The sequence below is a fragment of the Bombus pyrosoma genome, linkage group LG1 (genome assembly GCF_014825855.1).
Source record: "Bombus pyrosoma isolate SC7728 linkage group LG1, ASM1482585v1, whole genome shotgun sequence".
In the NCBI taxonomy this organism is placed as follows: domain Eukaryota; kingdom Metazoa; phylum Arthropoda; class Insecta; order Hymenoptera; family Apidae; genus Bombus; species Bombus pyrosoma.
Window position 1 is genome coordinate 459,783 of NC_057770.1, and position 17,207 is coordinate 476,989.

Below are 17,207 nucleotides of genomic sequence, written 5' to 3' on the forward strand. Positions count from 1 at the left end.
CGCAGATATGGCAGCCGATATCGGGCCAAAAATGTCGTTTCGCTCCGATTTAGTGACACTGCGGCGCAGTATATTTATGGATTACTGGATCCAAGCTAGGCTACTTTCGATGCTTCCTTTATCCACTCTTCCTTCTCTCTTAGGCTGGCGATCGTATTTTTTCCCGTAGCGATACGTATCGTTTAACGATATGTCGGTATCGGATTTTATTGTCTGTTAATTAACCCGGTGCCCGTACCGGATACTATACGTTGCTCGATTGATTTACCGCCGCAGCGTATATAAATATCTGTAATATCCGTGGGAACTCGCGAAACGTTTCCTGTATCGACGAATTCGGACGTTCGCTAAACACGCTGCACCTTTCGATGCTCCGACGAGTATCCGCATCGACGAAGAAAACCGGCGACGAGATGTTTTCTTCGCGCGAGCTCCATCGTCTACCGGTCGAGAAGACAAGGGAAAATCCTGCTACCGCGTATTAAAGAGCGAAACGTAGCGAAAAACGATCCTTGCATCGCGACTGCTAACTATTCCGTTCCGCGATCCCGCGCCTTTTCCCCATCGTCACCTCGAATTAGTAATTAGTAATTCGTAATTAAAAAGAGTCGTTCCGACGCTTTGGAACGTTGACGGTCTCGTCGTCTCGAACGGCCAGGACGAGAAGGGACTGTCGATTTCCAGTTGCCCGTGCTCCGTGCCTGTCTTTTGTTCCCGACGATTAAGTGGTCCGTGAACCGTCTCGCCTAACGTTTAAATTAAAAAGCGGTAATCGAACGGGGAAACTGGCGCGCCATTCGCGAGACCCGCGCGGCCCCTCAATTCAGTTTCAACTTTCTCTCGACGAGCTCGCGAAACGTCGCTGCCGTGCTGCTACGTCGGCGACGGGGAATCGTTCGATCGAAAAAGAGGCAGAGAGGGAAAGAGAGGACGAAGAATCCGGTGCTCCTGCTAGTTTTAATGGGTTTGAGGACCGAGCGAAACACACCGGGGAGTTATTCGTGTTTAACGATTTGAGCGGAGCGCAGGGAAATTCGCGGGGCCGCGGCCTGCTTATATTCCGCGAGATTAAGCCGGCGCAAGAGTCCGCCGTTGCGAACAGGGGTCCACCGACAGTGTTCAGAATTCCTCTGATTTCTTTCTATTCTTTTTTTTTTCTTTTTTCGTTTTGGAACTCACTCGCGGCTCGGTCTACGGCGGCGTACACTCGACTCGGTTTGCCGAGGTTAGTCGATAAATCAGACGACGGCTGCGGCACGTCGACTGCGCGCCGCTTCCGTGCCACGTTTTTGTCGTTCCTCCTCCTCCTCCTCCTTCTCCTCTTTCTGCACCCTCTCCCCTGTATTTCTGCCTGTAAGCTGCTAAAATTTGTCGCTACGCGCCGTGAAATCTGCACACGTGCTCGTTGCAGAATCCTAGGTCGATGCGCGCCTACGAATTTCTCCCACCGGATTCTCCCCGTCTCTCTCTCTTTCTTTTCTTCTCGCGTCCCATCGACGTGGTCAGTAGGTTAAACATCGCGCACGTATCGAGATTTTGCCAGGTTCTCGCCGGAAGTAACTTTTTATCGCGGTTGAGCCAGGGTTTTGTAATCGTCTCGGTACGCGTCTTCGAACGTAGAGCAAAGTGACGTATACGATATATACGCAACGTTATACGAGGATAAAGTCATATCCACGTGATTCCTGTGTTTTACGAGCCGCAACACCGAAGAGCAGACAAAGTTTGGGCAATATATTCGCGGCGACGCGATTTCCCAGAAACCGAAACGACTCGTTTCGTTATCGATTTTGTTCGTGCCGGTCGAACGATCGACGAGCAGCCGAGGATGTACGCGCGTCTCGTTTCACGTAGATATATTTTCCCACGAGTCAACTATTTTTTTCCCCGCGGACAATAGCGTTTCGACGAATTGTAAATCGCGCGCCTCCAGACGAACTAAAAGACACGAAGGAAGCAGACAGCGTACGTATTTTACGTTTATTCGATCGCGCGGTCGTTTGAATCATTCATGACCCTGCGTCGAACTTTCCACCCTGTGGCCGCTCGTCGTCGAAGGAAACCGTCCTAGTCTCTCCCTTTTCTTCGCTTCGCTCCAATTTTCCGGAGAAACTTGGTAGCACCTTGTCTCGTGTCATCTCACCCTTCGCGCTCCTCGTTTGTCGAGATGAATATTAATAATCGTTGCCCGATCCCCATCCATTATCTGGACTTCATGGGAATTGTTTCAACCGAGTACAACGTACCCGCGTTATCAGACCGTGGAAACCGTGCGGTATCGCCGTATCTCCATCGCCGAATTCACGCAATTCGATGGGACAGAATCCTCCTTTTCCCTTTTTTTTCTCAGATAATCCTCTGTTTTAATTGGCACGCGATTGAAATTCTTGAGACGAGAGAGTCTTATTTGCATTCCGCGTAACACGTTCATTGTATTTTCCGGAAGAAATTCCCTTTCCCCGTTTTATTCCCTTGGCGAATCCTTGTCTAACGCGAGTGTAATTCAATAAGGGCGCAAACTTTGCGGCAGACGAACGAAACGTCGCGTTTTTCCGCCATCGTTTCTGGCTCCACCTCGAACAAAGTTTCTCCGGATGGTCCGAAATTCTTGTTCGTTCTATCCGGTTCTAGTGATCAGCAGTGGTAACGTTTTCGATCGGATCATCGAGCGCGTTACACGATTCCATTGGTTTCGCGGACGAATGGCGTAAAGTTGGACAGAGTAGCCTTCGTAGGCTTCGTCGTCGTCGTCGTCGTAGCGAGTGGATGACGCGACGAAGTTGCAAGGGCTCTCCGTTTTCGATGATCGATGGACAGGGCAAAAAAGGAGATGGAAACGCGGCTGAGTCGCTTATTGTCCGTGTCGATTATTATGCAGCTAATCCCGATCGATGATTGCCGTGGGTGTTTGCGCGGCGCTTACGTATTTGCGAATGGAGGCGGATCATTAGGGCGGCGGCGTTGGCGACCGATTGTCGACGGAGAAGCCGCGCGCCGCTCGTCGGATTAATATTTAATAGACATTACGTACAAAATACCGAGTGGTTCGCACGACAGGTCCTGGTGCCAAACCACCGGTGTCGACAATAATCAGCGCATTACGCCAATTCCGGCTGGCTCAATATTGACCCGCATTTAAAAGCATTACCAGCGGAAATTATCGCAATGCGGCGACGCTTTGTAAGCTCCCTACCAGTTTACAAACTTTCCTCGTGCTCTGCCTCTTCGCCTATGTTCGTCCCATCACCGTATCACCGAGATCAATGCGCCAAAGCGATCGTAACATAGATTCGCGCGTTTCTTTCGTCGCGTTGCTCTTTTCCGCGTGTCATTTATATTTTTATAACGCGATGCACCGTGACGGCTGGAAGCGAACCGGTCGCAAATGTTAGCAAGTACGCGACTCTTGAAACGTTTCGCGTTAATCGTCGAAACTGGCGGCTTTTCACGTTAGGATTTCCGTACGATTACCATCCGCGAATACGTTAAGAGGAATTATTTATAACGAGAAATCCGCACCTAACGAGGACGCGGTGGCTCGATTTCAAACGATAGCAGCGATTCGTAAGCTGCTTGAATCGGTTGCAGCAGTATAAACGTTCGCGCGATTGCAGTCCGAAGCGCGCGAAAATACGGGGAATCAAATTATCTGTTCCATTATTGCGAATCAGGCACGTATGCGTTCCGTACGGTAGCCGAAGTGACGAACGTATTCACCGGAGAGAACGAAATTGATTTAGTCTGGTTTGAACTTCAGCTTCGTAACGGCAAACTAATCGTAAGATAATCCGACAGGCGCACGGGAAACGGGAACCTCGACGATAAACACTCGCGGATTGAGTTGCTTCCATCGTATACACGTGTATATATATATATATATACGTATAGAGCCGAGCTATCGGTTAACGTAACTGCGCTGCACCGACCGTCAGGATGGAAACGACGACGACTAGGACGAGAACTAAACTCGCAGGCAATCCGATCGAGCCGCGTCGATTTCTACCTCCGTTCCCCCAACTCCTCGCCGGATATTCCTGAATGCGTCTTAATTAATTAACCACGATGCGTCGCGAGTTACGCTGCCGAGGCATGAAATTCGCTAAATCTCGACGCAATTACCGGCCACTCTTGTCTACGCGACCGGCAGACTCGAAACTCTCCACGTTTTACAACCGATTTCCACTCTCCTAGTCACGCCGTTGTTCCCATTATCCTCGTGATTGATCGCGCCATCGCGTGTCGCTCGAATTACCCCGCCAACACCGACCTCGCTATCATCATACCAATTATGTTTTTCCTCGGCACTTCGGTTCCATTCGGTGCCGTTCGGTTCGTGACTTTTCCGACTTGCCGTGGAAGCGGGTTAATTCCCCACTTTACGACCACCTTCCACGCTGATTGTTATCGACTGCTTTGAACGCGAGAGAAAGAGAGAAAGAGAGAGAGAGAGAGAGAGAGAGAGAGAGAGAGAAACGTATTCTCCGTACGGACAGCTGAACAGGGCGAGTCGTTCGAAAGCGGCGTGACGACACGCGACGACGCTGTGAGAGATGGAAGAAAAGTTGTCCGCCAGATTCCGGCGATCGCGGAATCGAGCAACTCCGCCAGAGAGGATGGACGGAGTCACGTGGAACCGTAAATTAAAAGTAAAACGAGCAGTTTCGATCGTAACGCGACGATAAAGTGCGATATATCATCGGCGATAGGCAGGGCGGACGAACGGAATAGGCGAGCAGCAGGGCTATCACGGACCGATTAGCCGATATCGCCGGTTACGAAACTACGAATCGACGCGGTCCGGCTAATTACGGATAAATATTGCGCGCCCTGACTGGAATAATAAGCCGTGAAATGCAGCGGACGGTTTTGCCAAGGGACGCGACCGCGTTACGCCCCGCTTTAATAACTGTAAATTTGCGATTCAATATCCGGTGCACACGGTCCGTTTCACCGGCGTGCTCGCACAAAGAGCTCGCTAATTATGGTAATTAACTTTTATTTCTCCGCGAAAGGAGCTGCGAAAGGAGCGGTTTTACGAATTCGCGAGAATGGCTCGTTGGTTTCGGCGCGCGCACGTGCTCCTCGTTGTTTCCGTCGACGTCGAGGAGAAAAACGAAAACGTCGCGCGGCAATGGGCAAGGAAAAGATGAGTTACGACGTGACCGGGACGGATGTCCGGCGCGACCATTTGTTTCGTCCGGATTACGCGATTTCGCGAACGACTCGGGTACAGAGAGGCGAACGTAGTTATCAGCCCGACAGAACGAACGCGGAGAACGACGACTATCGATCAGATGGACCGTGCTCGTTAATTGCGCACAAATGCCGGCCATAATCTCGGCAACGTAACAGGTAATTGTGTTCCTCTCGAACGTTCGGAAAATAAATATTACGCAACGAGTCACAGACTGGAGTACGATCTCTCGTCGAGATTAACAGGCAGAAATCTGGTCAAGGGGAGGAAAAGAAGAACGTGGGACGAGTCGACGATGATCATCCTTGGTCATTTTTATCCGAAAAGATAGGATCTTTTGGTTGTATCGGGCGCCGACTAAAAACACCGTTGCGTAACAGATATCGCGCGCTGGAAATGCACACACATAACTGCGATTAATCGACACTGGTCATCCATACGGGTCAATCCGCCGTTAATTACCAATAAATATTTAACGTCTAGTTGCCAGTCCCGCAGCTGCAACCCCGCATCGAGACTTTACGTTCGCCTCTCTGCGTTTCGTACGTACGTTTTCTCCCCGTCATACGTAAGTTCAGTAAAATATTCGCACTCGTCGCGTTTATTCTACAGCAAGGTGTTTCTCCATCGTATAGGTTTTTCCATTCCATTCCCCGAGATTCGTTCGTTAACGAACCACGGCGTATTTTGGCAGCCGCGTCCTCTCCTGGCGTTAAGAGCTCCAGCTGCACCGAATGGTCGAATTTCTTCTGGACCCGATTGCGCGTACACACGGTCGAGAACTTTGCGATTTCTTGCCAGCTGCCGAGAATCCGAGGAAATCGTAATTGCCGTGGTTTGCCGACAAGCCCGTGGCCAATGCCGAAAACGTGTCTTTTAAAGCCGGATAGAACGTTTACCCAAGCAGACCGGTCGATCCTGCAAACTAAATAAAAGAATTCCAACTTAGGAAGCTGGACTAGCTCGTCTCGTCGACCGATCGATCGCCGGCGTTATTTCAACGGCGGGAAAAAGTGGAAATTAAGGCGGAAGAGCTCGTAAAAATAATCCAGAATCCCGGGTGGAAGGTATCTCGCGCGGTCGGCAGGCTTCCCATTCTCGGGAATGTATGCATGAGGGCTCAGGTGGTTCCAAGACGTTGCTCGCTCGGCTCGTGTATCGTCTCCGTTAAATTTATAATCTAATTCCTTGCTAGAGTTTCCCACCTCGGCACGCATCCTCCCCGGGGTTTGCATCGTTGCTGGTAATCGAGTTAATTGCATCACGACGAATCACCGCGCCGCGCCGCCTGAAACCTTGTTTCGCGGACCGATTGTTCGTCGCATGTACCGATCGGCGAAATTATATTCCGACCGGGCCAATAATCACCGCTGTTGTTCCCCCGTTCCACTGTGTTCCTGGTGAAACACCGGAGGCAGTGCGTTTTCGACCTACGTCCGTACACCATCGCCCCCGACTCGAATCCAGTCGCGCTATAATGTGCGGTCCCTTTATTGACACAGACATTCCAATTATTACTGGCAGAGCGTACCGATAGGCCCGTATTCTTGTCGTACGAGCTCGTAGAATCAACTTGCTGCTGAAACCATCTACCATCCGACCACTGCCACCGTTCGATCGATCGCTCTTTAGCGGCCAAATTTTTTCACGCGCTTCGTTAACCCGTCACGGGTCTTTGGGATCTTGTCAGGCCAGGGTCGCTTGTTTCTAGGTGATTCCGAGCGTCTCTGTTCTTTAGCCAACGCGAGCGAGACAGGAATAGCTGTCACGTTTGTTTATTACGCTGTAGGAAATCGGTTTCGACGACTGATGGGGACAGCGACGAGAATTCAGCTCGGTATTACCGCATTTATCGCGAGATACGGACACTCGAGTCTATTCGCAACGCGAAAAGCACCAGCTTCGTGCTATGTGGCGGTATATTGCGAGCGTTTGCTGCAAATTTTTAACATTCGCCGCCAAACGTCCACACCAAACGGATCCGACGTCGTTCGATCTTCACAATTGTGACGGTATTCGTAATAATTAAAATCTTCCCAGACGAGGCGACAGAAGGATAATATCTGATATGATGTTCGTCAGCAAAACAGCTAAAGATATACGTCCGGATAACGTCCATGCGTTCTTCCTCAACGTATCGTCAAGGAGCTTAAGAAGTCACGTTTGTTGCACACTGAGCAACATCGTTCATTGTACGGATCCTTTACTCGCATTAATCGAATGGTCAATCGCGAGAAGTCTTATCAGCCGAGTATCGATATCTTCGGTCAATCTGTGGCGTCCTTAAGACGTTCCCTCGAGCACCTCTTATCACGATATCCTACATTTTGTCCTGTGATATTACTTTGTTCTTGTCTCGTTACTCCATATATATATATATATATATATATATATATATATATATATATATATATATATGTAAAAGTTTCTTTCGTTTTATGAGGAAATAATAGACGCACAACGTTTCTTGTTTTATATTATTTTGCCGAATTACGTACGATCCATTTTGTTCTGTCGAGATAAACACCGTGACATTTCACAGACTTGGTGGTTCCACGTTTGTACGAAGTTGCCCTGTCGTGAAAAACACGTTCGCGAAAGAAAGACACTTTCCGGACAACCTAATATACACGTCTTTTTTGTCATTTTCCTTTTGTACACTGTTTTTTCGACCATTCACGGAGAGACGCGATCGCGAAAAGGCAGGTCAACGGGAGTCGTAAATTCCCGTTACGATTAGATAATCGACGCCACGAAATGATCGATCCCCTGATTTCTGTTACGACAATAGGGGTGGTTCAACTGAATTTACACTGAATTAACAGGTATAAATTAATGTTTATTCCAACACTTTATATAGAAAATAGTTACACTGATGCGTATGTATAAGTCAAGTAAGTGATTGATTCAAGGTATGAAACTCGGTAATGACATGTTGACTATTCTAACGGTGAAGAATAAGTAAGTTAAAGTGGCGATGTTGTGTCGGAGGAAAGCTAGTGATGGGTGTGTCTAAAGACGCGACAAAGCTGATTTGTTCATGACGATTTTGGTTAGGAAAAGTGAGGGCAGTAGACTTGTTTCTGATTGGATATAAGAAGGTTGATGGACTAGGAAGGGCCTTAGCCGCCCTCGATAGATAGTTGCTAGTGTAAAGTATCGCACGTGAGCAAAACGAACTTTCAGTATCTTCTTGCCATAAACAATAGCCTTTAGATATCGATTGAGTTTAGAGATATTTGTTCGGTCTGACGGACCTTCTAGAATGTCCTAAGATTTATGGTCGGTTCTTAAGACTATTGAGGGACGGGATAAGGACGTGCGGACATCTGGTTGCCACCCCGCCCGCGGTGTGTGGCCTGGCCTAGGTAGAGTGTCGCTCGACGTAACATACACATATATGTATCTATTACTCTATTTCCTGTCTTCTTAATTAATTTTTCGTAACGAAGAATAATATTTATCTCCGTAGAAACAAGTAAATACGCATCGTTCATCGGGGATGGAATATTTAGCGAGTCAGAATACGCGTTACACTTTTCTACAAATCGAATACTTAAATGATAAATAACTATCTCGTCAGCCGGCAAAAATCGTGGAACACGACATTGTCTGTAATCTTATGCCGTTATATCGGACGTCGTTTGTTCGTCGAATTGTCTCCGTTTCGGTCAACGATTTATTTCGCTCGCGACTGGTTCCCAAAATACTGACAGGTATATCCGCGCTGGAAATCCATGAAAATCCGTGGAAATTGAGATCGCGAGTATCCCCGGCACGACGTTGTAAAAACGAGAAACCGGAAGCTCGCGAATTTTCCACCGTACGTGCCACGCTCCGGAAAAGTTTATCGCGAGTTCGGACGACCGTATCGCTAGGTCAATACCCGTTCCTCCACGGTAGCTTGCTGGCTTTCAATTGATTACGGGGATACTCTGGCAGATTACGGGTCCGAATTCACTGACCTTCCGACACGACACGGTCCGCTACTTGCTCGACCTCCGTGCTCACGTATCCCCCGCGGGATCGCGCGTTCCAATTGCCAGAATGGTTTAGCGAATCGTGGCAACGGGTTTTCTTTCTCATTTCGAGGTAGTAATCGTCTCGAGAGAGCTGGTCCTCCTTCCGGTATTGACAAACAGCAGACTTCTTCGACTTTAGGACGAGCGACCTTTTTCTTGTAACGAAATGGTAGCAGCTGCATCGAAAATTTAACGTCTCGGCGCACCGTACATCGGTTCACGAGCAGATAGTCGAGAAATACCTAGCAACTTCTGACCTGTCGCTGCGAGCATCCCGGTGGCTGGAAACTGCTGAACGTACCAAAAATTGGCCAAGCGAGGGAAAGAGCGGCGAGCAGAGGGTGGAAGAGGCGAGGGTGAAACGCGATGGCAAAGCAGGCTGGGAATGTCGCTCTGCAGCGGACAAGTTTCCGGTTGCCACAGCCGAAAGCCGCATAACTCTCGTCGGCCTCTCGCGTATCCTTCTGCCAGGTAGGATCGCGTGAATTCGCAAAGAACCGTGGAAAATTGGAGCGCAGGAGCAGCGGCAAGGTTAAAATGAGAAGAAGAAGAAGAGCAGGAAGTGTAAGAAGAAGAAGAAGTTGACGATGGAAAGGAGAAATAAGGTGAAAACGTCGGAAGAGGACAAGGTCCGTTGGTAAATGGTGGACGACGATTCGAAAAGTTTTTTACTACTAGCTGGTCCAACCGTGTAGAAACTTTATTCTTCGCGCGAATACATCGGCCGGTTGTATGGCTCGTAGCCATGGCGGCTGGCCGCGGTGTTCTCCATTAAAATTCAAGGAAAACCCTTTTCGCACGAGCGCGCGTTTCTAATTCATAGAGTTGTGGCAGGGCTTGTGGGAACGTGGCCAAGTACAGACCTGAAGGCGGTCTTGCTACCTTTGACCAAGTCAGGATCCAGTCACCTCGGGCGATTTCAGAGAACTCCAATTATATTGTATATGTATACGTATATATATATATAAACACGAGCGCGCTTTGTTAGAAGACGCCATTTAGCGTGGTGCTTTCGCACACCGGCGATTGTTCTTTCGGCGTTAATTACTTCTACATTCCTCGGTCGCTCTTTGCCGGTACCACGTGGAATACTCGGTACTTGGAGCGCGAACCACTTCTTTCGGCGATCTTTTCAACCGCAGTCTTCTGTAACGGTGTATGTAGATCGCTGTCGCGAACAGAGTCTTAACAGAGTAATCTCGGGAGTAATGGTCGGAGGACGGGGTCTCGGCGCATCGAGTAAAATTTGAAAAGTTGACGGCAAGTTTCGCTACGATTCGTTTCGCCGCATCGTCTCGCGTCGCAGTGTGACGCGGTGCAGGTCGGTAGCGGAAAGGCGGAGGAGTTCGGTGCGCGGTTCGCGCTCTAAATTTTAATTCGAAAGAGGAAATTCGTGCGGACGCGCCCGGTTTGCTGTCCCTAGGACAGAGTTCGATCGCTACGCGACGCCTTCGTGCCGGAAATTGAGTAAATTCCGAAGCACTTCGCAGCGGCAAATTAAATGAAACGGATGCTACCGCTGCGATTGTTATTCAGCGCGTGCAATGCTCGTGGCTCGTTCTCGTGATCATCGAAATTTTTAAGCCGCGCCAATTCTTTTTCCCCTCGGTCCTACGATTCTTTCCGTTTTCACATCGACGCGTGTTGCTTCGCGCACCGTATCCGGAACAACGCTTATTAAAGGGACAGCGTGGAAAAAATCCAATTTACCTAGCACGCCAGTCCGCGGAATTAAACTTACGTCGCGGTCTGTTGTTTTTCGTGTACCCGCTGCCGGAATAATTGCGCGGTGAATAATTGAAGAATTCCTGCACGACGCCAGCTGTTCTTCGCGCGTCTCAGATACTTCTGACAATGAGTCTGACAATGGGTCCGTAACACGCCGATTCTTCCTCTCGTCAAGTCGCAACCTGAATCATCTATTCCGTGTAACCCGAAGTCTTCGACTCTGCTGTAATCGCGAGGTTCTAGAGATTCTACGAAACATTTGACACAGCAGATCAAGTCGAGAAAGCGAATCGTGAATTTCGTTGCCTGTTGTTGAGCGTTACGAGCCGAACGATTCTCTCCGGCGATCAAGCGGAACAGGAAGGTTTTGAACGACAACGATGGCTATCCGGAGTGCACCGCCAGAGGCAGATAGAGGTCCAGCAAATGTTTCCCTGGATCGCGCAATGCAGTCTATTCATGGGATGGTCTGGTCCATTGTTCTGTAAGACGCGACGTGTGCGCGTGTGCGCGTAATTCAAGCCCGAGCAAAAGTGAATTATGCAGGATACGCACTTTGAAGTATCAGCCTGCGGTACACCCTCGAGTATAATCCGTTGTGCTTAAATGTTTCAATGGATCTCGTTTCCCTACGGCGAGGCGAAAGTGAATAAGAGAAAAGAATTTTTATACTCGTAGCGAGCCACGCGAGAAACCAGCGAGTTTCTGAAAACGATCGCGCGTTAACGGAATAAGAACTTTAATATCGACGCGATCGTCCGCTTCGGCGATTAAACGAACGATTCCCTCGTTTGATTTTTTATTTATCGTTTCGCTCGAGTTTCCTCGAGGTTCGCGAGCACAATGGCCGCTAGAGTGGTGGCAGCCTCGTCAAACAATGGAAATTGCAATTAAGTCGTTGAAAGGGCTGGGTCGTGCACCCCTATTTACCGAGAATATTTTTAGAGCTGACCGGCGTTGGTTTCGCGTTCGCAGCTGGTAACCGGATTTTTGGACCGTCCAGTACAGTACGCCGGACTCTTCCCTTCTGCTCGTCTTGCCGGATAGACCGGGGCGGGTTCTCTTAAGACAAAGGACGTCTTAATTGCCAGGAACCCGGCCGAGTGGAAACCATTTATAAGAAATTAGTCGGCAAGGCTGGCTACGATCCTCTTACAGGGATATAGATATCGTATATTGAGAAGAAAAATGGACGAACAGACCGAGAAGGAATCGAAGAGGGCAGGCCCGGGCTAATTGAAAATGCTCCGTTTCATTAGCGAATGGAAATTAATCGACCATTCGCAATGCACTCTGCACGTAAAAGAAATTTGTCGTTCGTTCGTTGCGATATTACCAGCCGTGTAGAATACACGTGCGATCGTAGAAACTGATCCTAACGTCGAACCGTTGAGAATTGTAGGCTGCTTTCAAAGGAAATGAACGTAATCCCTGGCGCTGGGGAACGTTGCCGAAGGTTCGATAGATTTTCGTCGAGCTTCCGTTGCCGTTACTTTCCAAGTTGCTGCTTGCGGTGCGCTCTGCCGTTAACCACGCTATCCCTGCGGCGTTCGCCTCAAAAAGGTGGCGAAAAAAGCGAACGGTGGATCGATGAAACGTTTCAATTATCGGGCACATCCATTAACGGTGCCGGTCGTTGTTTGCAGCCGGCGATCGTAAGTGCCGCGTGGAAAAGTCTGCCGACGACGCGCGTCGCTCTCGCGAGAACGTTATTTGGACGGGCAACGGGTCGGACGAAGTTGGCAACACGAGAGGACGAGAGAGAGAAAAAGAAAGAGGAAGTCGAAAGGCAGGGTGGAAGAAGGGTTGGAAGAGGACGGATAAAGGTGGAACTGTTTTCGCGGTCGTGTGGCCATAGCGTGTAACGGTATGTGTTCCCAATGAAATTCCGACCGTGTACGTCGACTCTTTCTTTTCCGCCCCTTGTTCCGTACACACAACCCTGGCACTCGCAGCACGCGAAATAATTTTCCGCGTTCGTCGAGCTCTATTTCCTGTTGGCAACTTTGCAACTGCAAACGTGTCACGCAAGTAAGTCTCTCGTCTCGAGTTTTCTCACCGGAGATTATTTTCGCCGCCGTGTTCACCAACCCGCCGTACCCTGTCGATACGCGGCGTTATAATAGCGCTTTTCCGCTCGGACGCTCGTTAAAGACACCGAGGAGACGCGAGTTTTTAAACGGCGAAACGATCGTTTGCGTAGGTGGCCGATGAAATCACGCGGTTCGTTAAACGCACGGTGCTGGTAAATCGTCGAAGCCGCCCTTTTTCCCTCCAGTTTTATCCTACCTTTCGTTTAGTCGCTTAATTCTTTTCGTCGACGTTGTTTCCATCGGTCGTATTATTTACCCGCAACCATTTTCTATATCCGCGAAAGAAATCTTATCGCGTATCAGGTTGTCATCCGTTGCGTCGAAATCCGATAGTACGTCCGATCTTGAAACCTTCGTCGTCGTCGCCGTCGTCGTCGTGATCGTCGTCGTAGGATTCCATCAATGGAACTTAAGTTACGGGCTGTCGTGACTAACCGACAGCACGGTCTTCGACGTGGTTACGCTCTCGTGCTAAACAGTTAGCTCCTACGTGGAATGGCGATCGGTGGGCGCAACAGTTTGATGCGGTGCGGGCAGTGCCAACTGATTCGAATACATCCTTCTCCGCTGTCCGATTACGGTACATCAGTGTCCGCTCGCAGCCGATCAGAGACCGCTGATACGGTAAACGGCGCGCGTGTACCGCGCAGCTGTCTGACCAAGCCTGTTCTAGCGCTACTGACAGTGGAAAACCGTTTCGTTGAGCTGTCCGAGAAGATCGACAGGGTGATCGATCGTGCAAACGACGGCTGTTTAACTTTGTATCGCAGTTCGTGCACGTTGACAGTAGCAGCCTCCGCGGTATACGCGAGGTCGTGAAATCGGCCAGGCGTCGTTGAAGTTTACGCGTAGCCCTCGTATTTGAACGAACGACCGACACAACGAGAGAAGCTTGTCGGAGTCGCGAATTTAACTTATTCGCGTCAAATTAAATGAAACTTAAATTTACGATTCAGTTCCTGGCCGTTGCTACTGGATCTGCCAATTCTTCCGGTCTTTCACCTTGCGCTTCTTTAAAGACGCGACGTCGTTTTCGGTGCAGCATAGTCTTTGATATCCGAGACTGGAATTCCTCCGCACTTTCAACATAGCAAGTATAGAGAAGTAAAATCCTTGGAAATATCCGCGTACAGCGACGTAAAACGTTGCGTTCGAATACGCAAGGATTACAGCTCCGAGAGCGGATAACAAATTGTTTTCGAGAGAGGTTGGCGATCAAAGAACGCGATTTTCGATTAATTAAGCGGTAATTATTTTACGGTCGTTGGCTCTGCCTGTGAACAAAATCCGAAGTTCTGTTCTCGTGGTTTTCGAAGCGTAAACAAACGCCGGATGGTTGAAGCGCGGGACACACGGCGAGGATGGAGTCTGTCGTAGTTTTCGCCTCGCGAGACACTTCTCCGGTGCTCGATGCTTGTACGGTGACCAGGTAAAGCCGCGGCAACGGCATTAACTTGCGCGGAAATTAATGCCCCGACCCAACGACGACTAACTTAATTACCGGAAAAGCCGGTAATATGCTTAGGATGTGGCGCATAACGAACCACGCGCGCGCGCGCGTGCGCGCGCGCGCGTGCGCGCGTCATTTAACTGGCCACAGAAGATTTTTTCTCTCTGTCAAATAGACGCGTTTCCATGGTGTCGTCGGTCGGAATTTTCACCGACTCTTTCGCCGCTCGAAACAGTTACCAGCTACTACTACCGTCGCGAGCCAACATCCGACAGATTTATGTACATCGTCGCACGTTTCGGATGTTAATTAACAGAGTCATGGGCTTCGACGTATTTTTTTTCCAAATATTTCTTTACTATTTTTATGGACGCACGGTATCCGTGTCCTCCGTATACCATGTGTTTTGATTAACTGATAAATGGAGAATTTTCCAACGACAAACACGGATCGATGTTCCAACTTCCAACAAAGACATTCAGAAATGTTAAAATAACACGGAGAAGCGAATCTCGGAGCTTTCACGAGAAACATCAGAGTTGTTCTAAATATGATAGCCGTGGTCTGGCGAACGACCGAGGAAATGGATACCATCTAATGATTATAAAAATCTTCAACGTATATTTTTGTTCGTTAAGTGATATTTGCTCTGAAACTGAATCAACTTCCGTCGAGAGAGTGAGACGGCGAGAGAGAGGGAGGGAGGAAGGGAGTGAGGGAGAGGAGAAAGAAAGGGAAAATGCTGGTATAATGCATTTTCGGTGAAACGAAGGAATATTAAAATTCCGCCAAGTCTCGGAAAAATCCGAGCGAGAGAACTCGCAGAGAATGTGGAAGTACGACGGAACGATAACGATTCGTTCGAATTGTTAAATGGGCAAAAAAAAAAAGACAGTCGTGTTTTTTAGCAGATTTCTTGGTCGTTGCTTTTGGTAGGAACACGCGGAGCGGTTCGGTGTGAATGAAGCCGAATCTTTCGCGAGCGTATTACGAGCGAAGCGGAAAACTAGTTACTTGGCCGACGTTTCCTGCCCGTTATTAATTGGAAAAAAGTCGAGCCGTTGCCCCGGTAGCGCCGACACCGCCACCGCCACCCCGAGAACAGCTGCGAGTGGTTCGAGCCTGGAAAAGCGAGCTCATTAAAGCGATAAAATTAATTTAACCCTCCACGCGCACAATCTAATTATTTTTATCGGCTCAGCGAGCTGTATTACGTTCGACACGCGTGCAATTCGAGAGGAGGACAAATTTTGCTAGCCGTGAATCGAAAAAGTATACGTAAACGTTGACTACGACGACAACGACGACGACGACGATCGTCACGGTAAGCCGAAGGGGAATCGAGAACGGATGTAGGCCGCAGCGCCACACGTTTGCCACGGTCTGACCAGAACGCCCTTATTCCACTGACCGGCAGCTCCTAATCCCTTGCTCGCCGCGGGCTGTTTTCCAAGAAAGCCAGAGGAATTCTCAGACTTGGCGAAGAATTAAAAGTTTCCCTTAAGCATGAAACTCATATAGCGCGGGTACACGCCTCGAGCATCGTTAGTCCGCCAGGCATTTTCGCGATATTGGTTTTCGTTTCCCTGCGAAATAACCGATTATAAATACAGCAGGCGAGAGGCAAACCGACTCGCGATCTAGTTTGTCCACTAGCAAAAAGAATAGAACGGATCAACGATAAAACACGCCAGCAGAACGATCGAATAAACAATCGCTCATCGATTACAATTGGATACACGAACGTTTGCGGTTGACGTTCTTCGAAATCTTTCAAAAGAAATATCGTCTACGTACTGGAAATTTCGTTGAATTTCGTTGCCTCGATATATGTGATTTTCATTGTCGCGTCAATCCTGCCTTTCGATCGGCGATCGACGTTTTTCTCGGCAACGACTTCCTTCTTCTCTTGCTTTTTTCCCTTGTCCGCTTTTGCCACGGCGGCACAGGCTAATTGCTTCGGGCTGCAAGTTGCAGCCGCCGCGATCGGAAACAGGTTGCTTCGTTATTGCGCTTCCGCTCGTACCTCGCGCTTCACCTCGCTTCTCGTTCGTTCGTTCGAGGTTCCGTGCGCGAAAGAAATGCAAGCGTATCGGGAGAACATGCGACTCCAGCGAAAAGGCAGCGTTTCACCGCACGACTTTCCAAATTATCGACGTTTCGGATAATATATCTTCGCAGGTTCAAAGGTTAATGGCTTCTCAGGCAAGCTGTTGCGATAGGGAAAAGTTGATTTCGTTATCGTCCTCTTAGAATCGCTTTGTGCTTCCTTTCTTACCGTGGTCGTTTCGATCGCGCCATTGTCTGACAAGTAACATCGCGCGGAGAAGGTACGCGAAAGAAGAAAAGAAGCAGCAGAAATTTCACCAAGTATCTCCGCCTCCGTTGCACAAGCGTCCCTTATGGCGCTAATAAATCCGAGGAATGTCTCTAGTCGAATTTTTCTTCTCGTCGGATCTGACCGTCTTCTATCTGCTCGTTCTCCTTTCTGTCTGTGCTTGTACCGTTCGACGCGGCAACTAATTGCTTTAAGGCTCGAGACACGACTGTACCGATCGGCTACGGCTTATTTCATTAGCTTCGACCCATACCCGCCTCCGCCTACCTCCTTCTTCCTGCCTCCGTTTCTCCATTTTCTACTTTCCCGTTGCTCGCGCTCTCTAATCCTGCTTACTCGTTGACGATCGCGTAATTCAGCGAGTGGAAAAGGACGAGCCAGC

At 49.1% G+C, this 17,207-nt stretch overlaps 1 protein-coding gene and 1 long non-coding RNA gene across 4 annotated transcripts in view; one reads left to right on the plus strand and one right to left on the minus strand.

Moving 5' to 3' along the window:
- LOC122577854 (hemicentin-1-like) overlaps positions 1 to 17,207 on the plus strand; it is a 175,623-nt gene that overhangs the window by 96,042 nt on the left and 62,374 nt on the right. The gene's annotated exons all lie outside the window — the stretch shown is intronic.
- LOC122578017 lies at positions 14,646 to 17,061 on the minus strand. The gene is made up of 3 exons (XR_006320466.1): positions 16,766 to 17,061; positions 16,285 to 16,697; positions 14,646 to 15,609 (listed from the first exon to the last, which is right to left on the minus strand). It is a non-coding gene; the product is annotated as an uncharacterized LOC122578017 (long non-coding RNA).